Raw genomic sequence first — 12,574 nt, 5'->3', positions numbered from 1 at the left:
CAATTTCCTTATTGGTCTTCTGTCTGGTTGATCTATCTATAGGAGAGAGTGATGTGTTGAAGTCTCCCACAATTATTGTGGAAACATCAATTGCTTCCTTTACTTTTGCCAGTGTTTCTCTCATGTATTTTGTGGCACCTTGATTGGGTGCATAGACATTTATGATTGTTATTTCTTCTTGCTGAATTGCCCCTTTTATTAGTATGTAGTGGCCTTCTTTGTCTCTCAAAACATCCCTGCATTTGAAGTCTATTTTATCTGAGATTAATATTGCTACACCTGCTTTCTTTTGGCTGTAGCTTGCATGAAATATTTTTTTCCATCCTTTCACTTGCAGTTTCTTTGTGTCCCTGTGTCTAAGATGAGTCTCTTGTATGCAACATATTGATGGTTCATTTTTTTTGATCCATTCTGCGAATCTATATCTTTTAATTGGGGAGTTTAATCCATTTACATTCAACGTTAAAACCGTGAAGGCATTTCTTGAATCGGCCATCTTATCCTTTGGATTATGTTTGCCATATTTTTCCCTCTCTCTATTAATATCCTTTATTGTACCCATACCGAATCTCTTTAGTACTGAACCTTTCTCCAAGTCTCTCTGTCCTGTCTTTGTTTCTCTGTCTGTAGGGCTCCCTTTAGTATCTCCAGTAGGGCAGGTCTCTTGTTAGCAAATTCTCTCAGCATTTCTTTGTCTGTGAAAAATTTAAGCTCTCCCTCAAATTTGAAGGAGAGCTTTGCTGGATAAAGTATTCTTGGCTGGAAATTCCTCTCACTCAGAATTTTAAATATATCGTGCCACTGCCTTCTTGCCTCCATGGTGGCTGCTGAGTAGTCACTACTTAGTCTTATGCTGTTTCCTTTGTATGTGGTGAATTGCTTTTCTCTTGCTGCTTTCAGAACTTGCTCCTTCTCTTCTATGTTTGACAGTGTGATCAGTATATGTCTCGGAGTGGGTTTTTTTTGGATTTATTCTATTTGGAGTTCGCTGAGCATTTATGATTTGTGTATTTATGTTGTTTAGAAGATTTGGGAAGTTTTCCCCAACAATTTCTTTGAATACTCTTCCTAGACCTTTACCCTTTTCTTCCCCTTCTGGGACACCAATGAGTCTTATATTCGGACGTTTCATATTATCTATCATATCCCTGAGGTCCATTTCGAGTTTTTCAATTTTTTTCCCCATTCTTTCTTTTATGCTTTCATTTTCCATTCTGTCATCTTCCAGGTCACTGATTCGTTGTTCAACTTCCTCTAGTCTTGTACTATGAGTGTCCAGAATCTTTTTAATTTGGTCAACAGTTTCTTTAATTTCCATAAGATCATCCATTTTTTTATTTAGTCTTGCAATGTCTTCTTTATGCTCTTCTAGGGTCTTCTTGATTTCCTTCATATCCCGTACTATGGTCTCATTGTTCATCTTTAGTTCTTTGAGTAGCTGCTCTAGGTGCTGTGTCTCTTCTGGTCTTTTGATTTGGGTGCTTGGGCTTGGGTTATCCATATCGTCTGGTTTTTTCATATGCTTTATAATTTTCTGTTGTTTTTGGCCTCGTGGCATTTGCTGAACTTGATAGGGTTCTTTTAGGGTTTGTAGACCTATTGAAGTCCTTATCTCTAATTTATCAGATCTACAGCTTCGTGGAGTACACTTTCTCTAACTAACCAGCAGGTGGCGTCCATGAGCCACCTGTTCTCCACAAGCCAGTTCTCCCCTGCTTAGCCTTTTGGTGAGTGGGGGAGTGAGTCTTGTGGGGCCCAATTGGTGTACCAAGCTTGCGTGTGTAGTTGGTGTTGCCTGCCCTGTATGTGGGGCGTGTTTCTGGGCAGTCGAGGAGGGGGGGTGGCCCTAACAATCAAATCTCCCTGGTGATCCTAGAGTTTTAAAGCTGCTGCAATAGTCTAATCCTTCAGTTCAGTCGTGCCACAGTTTGTCTCTGCCACTGACCCACAAGTCTTTGGTATTGGCATATGGCTCCTGAGACTTGCAAGTGGGCCCCTCTTCCAGGCTGTGCACCCCGGGTCCTCTGTTGAGGGATGACTGTGCTATGTCACAGGTGAGTGCCGTCCCCCCAGGGCAGTTCTGGGCTGCTGGGCTGTGTAGGGAGGCTCCCAGTCTGCTCAAATGATGGCTGAATGGGGCTTTGTTAATTCACACTGCTCCACCTTACCAGCTCTGGGACATTCAGCTGAGGTTGCAGGGAAGGCTAATGTCCACGCCCAGTTTTGTGGTGTGTGCCTGTTATTTGAAGCACTTCCGTCACACTGGGTTGTCTGGGGCAGCTCTGGGCTATGGGGCTGGCGATGGGCAAGAGTGTTTCCTGTCCACCAGGATGGTGGCTGTGAGCGGACACCCCACTTTTCTTGGGAAGTTGTGTTGTTTAGTGAATTTTCTCAGCCATTGGATTATTGCCTTTTGTCTCAGAGCTCTCTTAGTTCTGCTCTTGACTTGACGTGCCCAAATTGCAATTCTTTGAAGCTTTCTGTATTGGGCTTCTTAGAGTAATTGTTTTAGAAAAAGAAAAAAGGATTTAAAAAAAAAAACAAAAAAACAAACAAACAAAAAAAATGGCCCTCCTCAGAGATCTAATGGGTTATTGAAATGCTAATAGACAAAGCAACCAGGGCCATTAAGGAAAGGTCCACAGGGCAGAGAGATCAGCTTTGCTTCGGGATTTGCATATGCGCCTCAGGGCCTGAGCTCCGCCCTTCCCCTTTCTGTGTTCACCAGAACTCCAAAAATCCTCTGCTTTTATTTTGGAGTTTTTCGTGTTGTTTTTTTTCTATGCCTGTCTCCTCTCTGCTGGGCTGGCTGCTCTCAGAGTCTCTGGTGTCTGGTCTCAGTCTATCTATGGTTGGAGTTTGAATCAGTAGAATGAGTTTCCGATAAGAGCAGCCACTGCAGTTCTCCCTTCTCCTTCCCGGAGCTGACAGCCCCTCCTCCCCCGGGACTGAGCCTGGCAGGGAAGGGCGCGGGTCCCCTGGCCGCAAAAACTTACAGATTTCGCTGATTTCAGCAGTTCCACGTTTTCATGAGTGTTGTATGAAGTATGCCCAAAGACAGATTGCTCTGTGGTGTCCAGTCCACGCAGTTCCTGGCTTTTTACCTACTTTCCTGGAGGAGTAACTAAAACTTACAGCTCACCAGTCTGCCATCTTGCCCCGCCTCTCCTAAATATCCTTTTGCAAAGAGAATCTCTCTATTATAAAATTGTTATTTATATAAAAAAAGCTTTTGCAAATGTTCCTAAGTTGCCCCTTGTTTTCTGATAAAAAAAAATTTTAGGCACAGGAAATAAATGTTTTGTTTGACCTTCCAAGAAATATCTATGCTTAAATAAATGAGAAAATCCATTAAAAGGACTTAGCACATTGCATGGGATAAATAAGCACTCCACAAATGTTAGCTAGCACCAGCATCAATGAGGCATCACCAAACAGTAGACAAGGTAAGAAAATTTGGTTTCTGATCATTCCACAGTTTGCTGTTTCCACCTCTTGAAGACACTGATGAGACTTTGGATTAGCAATGTTAACAGCATCCTTGACTTGGAAAAAAAACTGAGGGAGAGAAGGAAAACCAAGTGAAGCAAGGCAACATTTATAAATCTAAAAAAAAAAAAAAAAAAAAAAAATTCTCTTTTCATTTTCTATTGTTTTACAAGCATATTTGTATTTAATTCACATTGATGAGTTATATTAGAAATTGAAGAAGCTCAAGCTGTACTTTGTGTTTGTGTTGATGTTATAAATAGTGGAGGAGACAGAACTCTGCAGTGTAAACCAAGAAATTGCTGGCATCAAATATGACTGTGTTATACAGACATACCTCTCCATGGTCCTAAGCATTTATTTACTGCTTAAATTCTTTGGTTGGGGGGTAGTGAGTTTCTGTTTGTTTTGATTGTTTTTGTTGCATTTTGTTTTGCTTTTATTTTTGAATCTATGAAGTAAGTCATAGCTTCCTGACAGAAGATTAATTGTTAGTGCTTAAAAAGAACACTTAAATTAAGCATTCTGCTTACTTCCCCTGGAAGACTTAAGGGTGTGGTAAACAGGGAAGGGATTAGGGGGAAGGCCATAAAGGCATAAAAACTTGCCTTGCATGTCACGCTTTGAGACAGTTGCAAAAATAAGCCCTCCCTTCAAAAACTAATCAAAGACATTACAGGGTTCTGAACCCCTGAAGAAAAGGATGATGCCATATGGTGCAGTAAACAAATACTGGAATGTTACAGAGGTAGGGTTATTGCCAAGAAAGCTGAGTGCTAGCCTTGATTTACCTATATCTATAATAGGTTCTCAAAAGTCAGCAGATATTCCTGGATGATACATTAAAACATAGATTGCTAGGCTGCATCCACAGAGTTTCTGATTCAGTAGGTTTGGAGTGAGGCCCAAGAATTTCTAACAAGTTTCCAGGTGATGTTGATGTTTCTGACCAGACCATTAAAAAGGGGGGTTGAACTAAATCAGGGGCCCAATAAGGAATGTAAATGTAAGAAGCTTCCACAATAGAATACAGTGGAATCTAGAGAGAAGAGAACTATGTTCTGCCTGAAATATTTGATTTCGAAAGAAAAAATAATAATAATAATAGTTAATAATATTATTATTAAATACAGTTCTAGCCAAATTAAAGGGATATGAGCTTGATTCACCCTATTTGCATCTTGAAATCAATGATCTTTCAGGGTCTTTCTATACATTGTGGGGATTCTAGATACTCCAAGGGCAAACGATTAAATTTGGTCTGTATTTCAATAGCCCAAAACTGAAGTTCATGTGAAAATTAGAGAACTTAATGGGAAAAACACAGTGAAAAATCTTGACAAGAGGGCCTTTTTAAAAATCATTACCCTCACCAAGGAATCTAGGGTATAGGCTGACACCTGCTATGGGAAGCTCAGGAGCAACTGATAAAAGTCCTGGACAATGAGCGGCTTGTTGTCATATGTATCCAAGGGCTGGTACTCAAGGAAAAGGGAGCCAACGTTTATTGGGTGTCTACAATCTCTTGTAAGTATGCATTGGATGTTTTTCTCATTTATCCTCACAGCCACACTTTAGGAAGATATCATTAAAACATTTTACAGAAGCTGAGACTCAGAAGTATTAGGTAACTTGTGCCATGTCACTTATCTAGTAAATGTGGGATATGGGAATTGAACTAAAGAGTCTGTGGGACTTAGTAAGAGTCTATCTTATTCTGATGACCATTTTGTTTTCCATTATATCACTGGCTTCCCCTAAAACAGAGAATTGAGAATATTGAGAGGTCAGTCTCTAATACTAAGCCCTCCCCCATTTCTACTTCCCTACCCGAAAATACATTACCAAATTCCTCATTTTACTATACTGAAATAACAGAGCTATTAGCATACTAAAAGACAAACTGTACATTTAGTTACTTCATCAGAATATCCTGCAGAAAGTCAGGTAAAATGCAGAAAACATGTTATTTGGGGAGCCACCTAACCTAGATTTAAATCCTGGTTTCATTATTTATTGTCTTTCTGCTTTCCTGCATAAAATGCCAGAATAAGATAAATCATATTTAATTTATATGAAAATAATCATACTTACGTAACAATTGAGAATTAAATGGTATAACTTATGTAAAATACTCAGGTGAAGCTCCTGACATGTGGCAGATATTCCATAAATATTTCTTTGTACCTTTCTCCGAGTTAATTTTATGTCAAAACACAGAAAATGTTTTTACTACTTGTTACCAGCTCTTTTGTTTTTCTCAGCAGTCCCTTATCTTAACTCTTTTACTTTTGTTTCCTGTTCCACTGGTCTCTTCCTCTTTGTAATGCTTTTAACCTTTTACTGGGCAAAAAATGTCTTTTGTTTCATTGTTCTCTTATAACATACATACCTAGACCATATTCTAATGTCCTCTGGAGTAAAGACGCTATCCAAATGCAAAGTTTAAGCAATTTGCAACTGTGCATGCAAATTATATTCCACAGTTCAGTTGTTATGTTTATTTTCCTTAGATGTTACTTTAATTTTCCTGATTATAAAAATAAATACACTCTTTGTAGAAAATAATAAACATACAGATTTTTTTTTTAATCCTCCGAAATCCTGAAACCAGGAAAACATATTATACTGTTAATTAGTCTCAAATATTTCCTTCCAGGGTTGTTCTCACTCTAAATATGTGTGTGTGTGTGTATGCAATTGGGTTCTTAAAGTTTATTTCACTTAAAATTATATCATATTCTCTTCCCCTTTTCATTAGAAAATAATAAAATAACAATTTTTAATGGTTGTTTCACATTTCCTCATATAGTTATCCCCACTTTTTTTTTTGTTTGTTTTCCACCTAGGAAAAGAGACACGATACAAATATCTAAATTACCATTGCTTGAAAAATAGGACTAATGGGAAAATATGTGGGTATGATGCATGTTCAACCTTATAATTGTCTACATAATAATTTAGAAAAGTGTCGAGTCTGTACATCTGTGGATCTGGCAACAGAAGAATGAGTTAAAATATCAGAAGTTCAGTGTCATTCAGAGATTAAGGACTGGATTTTTAAGTTCATGTCATATAGTATATTATTAAAATGTTCACTGATGTACCATTTTTGTTATTGTTAGGAAGACAATAATTTTCTATGAATATTTGTTGAGACAACTGAAAACTTAGATTAGTGTTGATATCTTTATATGCCTACAATACAAACATATTTTTCAAAAGGGAGAACACCAGTTCCTAATCTTACATAAAATACAGATAATACTTGAATAAGGGTTCATATAGTCACCAAAAAAAGAAAATTTCAGATTTTAAATTGTCATTATTTTATTGTTTCATGTTTATATCACTCCATCTAGTCTTTATTCACACCTGTTATATGAATCCTGGTAATTTTTTTTCATTCACTGACCCTCAGTTTTCTAATCTACAAAATAAAGACTGTTGAATTAGTTAATTTCTTAGGTTCATGTCATTCTAAAATCCTATATTCCTGTATTCTAAAGGGTTTGTTAATATGATCTTTAAAATCAAAGCATAATAAAATAATTTAAGTGCCTTCTTTTTGATAATGGGGAAGAATATGCTTAGATAGCTTTACTAAATTTTTTTTTTCCAGATAGACTTCTATCAAAACTTTAGAAGTTAAATAATTTCACGAAGTATCATGGGTAACTATAAGTATAACTGATTATATAGAATTAAACTCTGTATATTTCTTTATTTCATTATAATGAAATTATTAAATATTTATTGAATTCTAGCAAAAGGGCCTGTGAGAAGTATAAATCTAACTGGCTGGTGAGCCAAGAAACCTAACGAAATAGTTCTTTCTAATCCAATCCAAAGGCCCACGAGCATACATGGAAACAAAACATGCATGTAGAATAAAACTGCTCAGTTTAAAAAATCCCATTATCACAGCACTATTAGTTTTGGTAAGACAGTCATTTCAATAAGGGACAATGAATGAAAATATTTCTTTACCTTGTAAGATAGAATATTATATTGGAAAGGATGTACTATCCAGAATTTCCCTACTTTAAACTATTTGTTATAATAGAAATGGTTTTGGTGGCTCAATAAAGACATTCCATAAAAATTCATTTTTGAGGAATACATTAGCAGTTCTGTATTCTATCATATGAAGACTAATTAAAATGTGCATTCTTGTTAGGGATGCCTCTTTTTTTGGCTGCTTTTTGACTCATTTACATAAGTCAATTTTTCACATTCTTTAGTCATATCCAAACAATGCCAATGCATTTAGTCAAAACATAGGAGAAGGGTAGACAGAGGTGTTGTTGGATTCCTGTAGATGAATACATCATGTTTTGATTACACTGGGCATGTGTGCCTGGCTGGGGACATGAAGTATGGTCACAGGAGTGATAGAGAACCCCAAGGATCATTTCAAACATGACTAATGACCAGAATGGCTTCTACTCCTCATTCTTGTTTTAAAGATTGCTCAGATTTTTTTGAAGAAATATGTTTGAGCCACTGCATGCTTCTCTTATTCTGCTGATAAGGAGTCTCTGGCATCAGCCAAACGGACTTCTTGGAACAGTAACCATTTTTAATGGCAAGCAACCATGTCCTCTAACAAAAACCTTCCCTTCACATTTTTTCTAAGCAGTTTCATTATTTCCATGTTAGTGTTTACTTCTTTCTTCATAAGAGCCTAAAATGCCTTGCATTTTGACAAAGTGAACTAATTTCATTTCTTGGCTTCTAAATTATTTAAAACAAAAAACGGTGACTGCTTGAACTTCCATTTCCTTATTAATCAATATTCTCTGGCTTTCTTTTCAAATGAAATAACTTTTATGAAGGTTTAAAGAAGCCACCTGATTTCATAAATAAAAATATTAAATATGATGAAAGCATGGTCCCTTACTACTTTTGACTGCCAAAATTTGTGGCAGAGATTCAAAATGTGCATATACTGACCTGCAAAGTATCTGTAGTTGAAATATAAGCTGTTTAGCATTAACTGTAATGTTAGCAACCTCACAAATGCCTTCTCTACAAGCCAGAGCCTTGCAGAAAGCCATAAAAGGGAAGGAATATAATTTCATTTGCTGGCACTTACTGAAAAGCTAAAATAGAATAGTAACAGAAATCATATTTGCCAGCTCTGACTGAAGTAGTTGTGAAACATCATTTAAGAAGATTGTAAGCTATTGTAAAAATGTTTTAGTTACCATGCTATTAACTATACTTTATAGGACTTGGAAGTTTTGTTTAGCCAAAAATTATTCAACACAAGAAACATAGACAAATAGCATAGAAAGATCTAAATATATTTCTGCAAAATATATTGCATACAATAATATGGTACAGTTTAAGATCTGGCTTTAAGCTGAAATACAATAGCCCAATTTTTACTCTCTGATGAGAATTAGGATTTTTGCAATGATAGTTTTCATTTTTAGTAATAATATATTGGAAATCATTTATTTTTTTCCCAATTGACAGGCAATCATTTACGCAAGAAACCAACATAAAGACAATGAAACTGTGTGCTGTTATTTTATGAACTCTTTGAAGAAAGTTTGGTATGTGAAAGTTAACTAAATTTTGCCTATTGGAAAAAGATGGCTTGATTCTTGCAGTCCTACTGCTTTTTTTAAAGTGGTTCCTTTAGTTATGGCTTGAGTAACTGAACCCTTTGAAATGTGTGTATGTGTATATTTACAGATTTACAATATTTTGCAAAATTTACTTCCTTTGAATTATAGATCTGTGTATGGAATTGTGAAGAAAGTAGGGAAAGCTTTGATAAAGTTCCACTTTGCCAAAGCTCCACAAATTAGTGCCAGCTGTGGTATCTTTTTGCTGATGCTGCAATAATGCAAAATTCAGTTCACCTTAAAAATATGCTTCCCTATATTGAATTCTTCATTATTCCATTACATATTTGCGGATTTTCAAGTGTAAGGGTGAAAGCCTTATGGAATTATTTTTCATTTCTTCTCTAATTCCAATTTTTCAGTCTATCCAAGGGAACATAACAGGAATATAAATCAATTTGTTTCTTTGTTGTTGTTTTTCAAAAAAAAAAAAGAAAACACTGTTTTTCTGTTTTTTTTCCAGAAATTATTTTATTAGAGGGTCTGAAAAACAAATCTGTCTTAAAACTTAAATTCAAATGTGAAACCTCTTGCCAAATTATACATTTAGCATTTAGCATTTTTTTCTTTCAGAGATCTTGGTTCTCCTTCAAGAAAAATTTCTGCAGTTGAGGATCTCATCCCAACATAGCTTTAAAGTGGAAAAGAGTTTTTTGAAGGAATCCAAAATTTAAATGGATTTTCTTATTCCTCTCTCCTTCCCTTGACCACCCTCACGTGCTCTTCAAAAAGCCCACCAGTTAGCAGCCCATACCCTGTTTTCTCTCTGGACCAAATGCTTTGCAGGCTGCCTTATGGGATGGGTTGGCCCTGCCACAGCAATGCAAATGCTATGCAAATGAGTCCCTGGGACGCAAGTTAATAAAAGGTATGTAATGCAATGCTGTGAACCAGCTGGCTTCTGGGTATCCAGGTCCTGGGTTATTACATTTGCAGATTAGTTTTAGGCAATGGATGAATTTACATACAACATTGTGCTCTGTAGGGAAATGTAATTGCTTAGAATCAGAACAGCAAAATGTGGCTCCTCTGAACCTAGAAGAGAAAATCTTGGCCCTCCCCGTTTCTTATTTTAGTTGATTGGGTAATCTACAGTTAACACTGTTACGCTATTTGGGGAAGCCTATTGGTTTCATGGCTTCTCTAGACTTCTCTTGTATATGCTGCCCAGCTCTAGGCTGTGATGTTTCTGTGTGCAAATAGCAAAAGCTCTTACTCTCAGTTCTTTCTTTGTCACACTGGGAGTTCTATCTGAATCTTAGTTACCCATGAATTCACTTTTTTTCTTTTCTTAGGTTTTGTACCCATGATATTCCCCAATTTAATTTACTACCTCAAATTTCTACATTGAAAACCATCCATTTCCTAACTGTTCCCTCACCAACTCGTCACTGTACTTATCTATGCATCTGATGCCCACTATTCTTAAAAGGATGAGGGATTAAGATATAAGAAATTAGGGGATTGTTTTAAATCCCCACCAAGAAAATTATTGCTATTACACCTGTCTGGTATGAATCTAGAAATGCAAGTGTTCAATACATTGTGTACTGTTGTATTCTCATAATCAAACAAAATTAATTCTGACTTGGAGACCCCTTCCCATAGGGATGGCAGGAAACTCATCAGGCATCCTCGGTGCTCCCCCCTCCCTGGAGGGCCCCAGAGTTGTATAAAGGGATAGAAGTCAAATGTGGTGCCAAGGCAGGAAAAGGTGATGCTGTTCTAAGAATTTCTCCTCCCCTCTAAAACACAAAGGAGTCCTAAAAATCTTAAAGCAAAGGAAACTCTTTTGCTGTCTCCTTTGCTAGTGTTTCTGCTTCAGCAGAGCCCACGTGAGACTTTTATGGGATGAGGGGTGCAGCTTTAGATTCTCAAAGGGCTCCTTCTCCAAAAAGAGGATAAGAACCATGGCTGAGGCTTAACTCCTGTTTTCAGATGAGGACACTGAGGTTCAGAGTGGAGACGCAACTCCCCCATGCAGCTAAGTCAGCTGAGAATCCAAGTTCTAGTGTTAGTCTCCCCCTTATTTTCCGAGATATGTAGCAGCACAGCTTCAGGGAGCTCAGACTAGATAGGTGCTATAGATGAAACAGAGGGCCTGCTGAAATAAAAGTGAAAGACAAGGTAAGCACCTGCCTCTTCTAAAGAAGCCACTTACTACCAGCTGGCTGCTGTTTTGGCAGATCTTGTGTCAACAGAAGTCATAAGTCTTAATTTTTATGTGAATTCTCCCAAATTATAAATGTTTATTTAAATGATTCAGTTTAAATAAAATATAGCTGAAAGCCAATTCTTCCTGACGGCCTCCATTTTACAACTTCTGTGTTGCACTTTATGAATGCCATAAAAGTACTTGACATCAAGCAAGCTAATTCTGCTTTCTACCCAGCCTGAAGGCAAGGGGTCGGCCTGGCTACCTGCCTGACATAGGACTGATGGACAGAAAAAATTACAGAGAGAATAAATAGAAACAAACATTTCAGCAAATGCCACAGACATATGGCAATAGTAGACAGGGACTAAAGATTAGTCCTAATTAGGCCTCTCCCAAACTGAAGACCCTTGAGGAAGTTTTTTAACTTTTCAGGGCCATGGGCCTCTGTGCAGATGTGTACTTAGATTGTCTCCAATTTAATATTCTGTGATTATAACTTATTACATAGTAATTTGTGCTTCTGGATTTCTCTGGCATAAAGGGATATGCACACAGGCAAAACAATAAATTAATTATACCAAATAATAGGAATTACATGGCTTTATAATTAAAAAGAATAAAGAAAGCAGAGTGTAAACCATGCTCCATAGCAATGACATTAGTTTTACCATTAAAGTTATAAAATTGGAACACTGCCCTGAAGCTGTTCTAAATGTTTCCAGTAGCTCAGCAGTTAGTGAGATTTCAGTGGCTTCTAGGTTCAGATTCTGTTACTTCATGTGCCAACATTTGGAAGGCGATAAGTCAGTGGTTTATTCTGGATAGTCGAGACCCTATTTTCTCTGAAACAGTACCAGTGATGAGCTAATCCTTTAGTTATGCAGGTGACTTGGAAGAGTAAGCTAACCTACTGTTCTGATTTGCTAATGCTGCCATTTTGCAAACAACAGAAATGGATTGGCTGTATAAAGGGGGTTTATTTGGTTACAAAGTTACAGTCATAAGTATCTAAGGTAAGGCATCAACAATACAGTACCTTCACTGAAGGATGGCTGATAGTGTCTGGAAAACCTGTTAGCTGAGAAGGCACATGGCTGGCATCTGCTTACTCCCAGGTTGACTTTCAAAATGGCATTCTTCAAAATGTCAGTGTCATCATTCAACGACCATCTTCAAAATGTCTGTCTTAGCAGCAGCAGCAATCTCCTTCTGTCTGAGCTCTTATATAGAGCTCTAGTAAACTAATCAAGGCCCATGCTTAATGGGTGGGGCCACACTCCATAGAAAT

This window comes from Choloepus didactylus, chromosome 1, assembly GCF_015220235.1.
Source record: "Choloepus didactylus isolate mChoDid1 chromosome 1, mChoDid1.pri, whole genome shotgun sequence".
NCBI lineage: Eukaryota > Metazoa > Chordata > Mammalia > Pilosa > Megalonychidae > Choloepus > Choloepus didactylus.
This window is presented reverse-complemented; position numbering follows the sequence as displayed.